We start from the raw sequence: 2,031 nt of genomic DNA, 5'->3' as shown, positions 1-2,031 counted from the left end.
GCCAGGACAGGTAGGGTGTGTATGAAGGACAGGGAAGGGGTTAGGTTGATAGGCAGCTGGAAAATTGAGGGGGAGGGGGATTTTGCAAGAGCCCAGGTGAGAGACAGTGAGACCCTCACTAGGGTAGCCATAGCAAGAGAGAGTTTAAAAAGGTCATTTTAGGGGCATTTGGGTGGCTCAGTTGTTAAGTGTCTGCCTTTGGCTCAGGTCATGATCCCGGGTCCTGGGACTGAACCCTGCATCAGGCTCCCTGTTAGCAGGAAGGCAGCTATGCTCACCACTATACAACCAACACCCGCTTCCCTGCTTAGCAGGAAGCCTGCTTCTCCCTCTCCTATTCCCCCTGCTTGTGTTCACTCTCTCTCGTTGTGTCTCTCTCTGTCAAATAAATAAATAAAAACTTTAAAAAAAGAGAACATTTTATACTCCTGAAACAAACAACATGTTATATGTTAATTAACTGAATTTAAATTACAAAATATTTAAAAATTAAAAAGGACATTTTGCAGTTAAGGTTGATAGAACTTCTTGTGTTTTTAAGCATTTACCCAATACCATGTAGTAGTGAGTCATGAAATGAATATTGACTTAGTGGTTCCAACTAACCCAGCTTTCAAAAAAACTCCTCAAAATCCTTTATGTCTTTTGTCTCTTTCACTTGACTTTGTCCTGTTTCCTTTTAAATCTTTCTAAACAGGGGTGCCTGGGTGGCTCAGTGGGTTAAAGCCTCTGCCTTCGGCTCAGGTCATGATCCCAGGGTCCTGGGATGGAGCCCCACATCGGGCTCTCTCTGCTCAGCAGGGAGCCAGCTCCCCGCAACCCCCCGCCGCCTCTCTGCCTACTTGTGATTTCTGTCTGTCAAATAAATAAACAAAATCTAAAAACAAAAAAAAATCTTTCTAAACATTGCCTCTTTGTCTTTTTGAGAATCCGGATTCTCTACTTCCCCCCAGTGCGGGTGCTCCCAGAGTTTTCTCCTTGACTTGGTGTGGTGTCCCCACACTACCCTCTCCCTGGCTCATCCCATGTACTCATGGGTTACAACACCATCCCTCTACGTGGACAGCCTCCAAATCTATACCCCAGCACGGTCCTCTCCCTTAGCTTCAGACTGACCTATCTAACAATCTATTACAGGTCTCCTCCACCTGATGTCCGGCAAGTTTAAAAATGGACCAGTGTGGTGGTGTTGTTGTTGTTTTTAAATGAAATAAAATAGAAAATATAAAGGTGCGTTATATGTCACAATGCAAGTATTTTTTAATGAAGCTTTTGTTTCACACCATACACCTATGCATCCTGTGTCACGGCCAAAAAAGTTTAAAAACTAGAAAACAGGGGCTCCCAGGTCGCTCAGTTGGTTAAGCATCTGCCTTTGGCTAAGGGCATGATCCCAGGGTCCTGGGACAGAGCCCCATTTTGGGCTCCCTCCTCAGTGGGGAGTCTGCTTCTCCCTCTGCCCCTCCCCCTGCTTGTTCTTTCTCTTTCTAGAATAGATAAAATCTAAAAAAAAAAAAAAAAAAAAAAAACTCGCGGAAACCAGATAACAGGCTAGACAGAGTGATGAAAGGAGTGGGAGGAGCCAGGGATTTCTGCGATACAGACAGGGAAGCGAGAAGGACCTGGTTTCTGGGGAAAGTTACAACTTTCATTTTGAACACAGAGTCTGGTTTACAGTAAATCATGCACATACAGTAGTCGCCCCTTTCCTTCCCACTTCCAGCTTCAGGTCAAAGGATATTGAATGAATGCGGGAGTTTCCCCTGAAGGTCATTAGTAATTAGCTGCCAGGAAGAGGTAATGCTTTTAAGGGGGAACTAATATTTATTGAACCGTTAGTATGTGCCAGGCTCTCTGCATTGTTTTTAATGAGAAATCCTCTTAGCCGCTGTGTGAGGCAAGTACCATTATCTCCATTTCACAAATGAGGAAGCTGAGGTTCAGAGAGAATGAGACACTGTCTAAGGTTGTGCAGTTAGCGAGTGATTTGTTACATCTTGCCAGTGAACATTGTCATCTCTGAAAGCCTCA

The sequence above is a fragment of the Enhydra lutris genome, unplaced genomic scaffold (genome assembly GCF_002288905.1).
Source record: "Enhydra lutris kenyoni isolate GAN:26980312 unplaced genomic scaffold, ASM228890v2 scaffoldscaffold26, whole genome shotgun sequence".
In the NCBI taxonomy this organism is placed as follows: Eukaryota; Metazoa; Chordata; class Mammalia; order Carnivora; family Mustelidae; genus Enhydra; species Enhydra lutris.
This window is presented reverse-complemented; position numbering follows the sequence as displayed.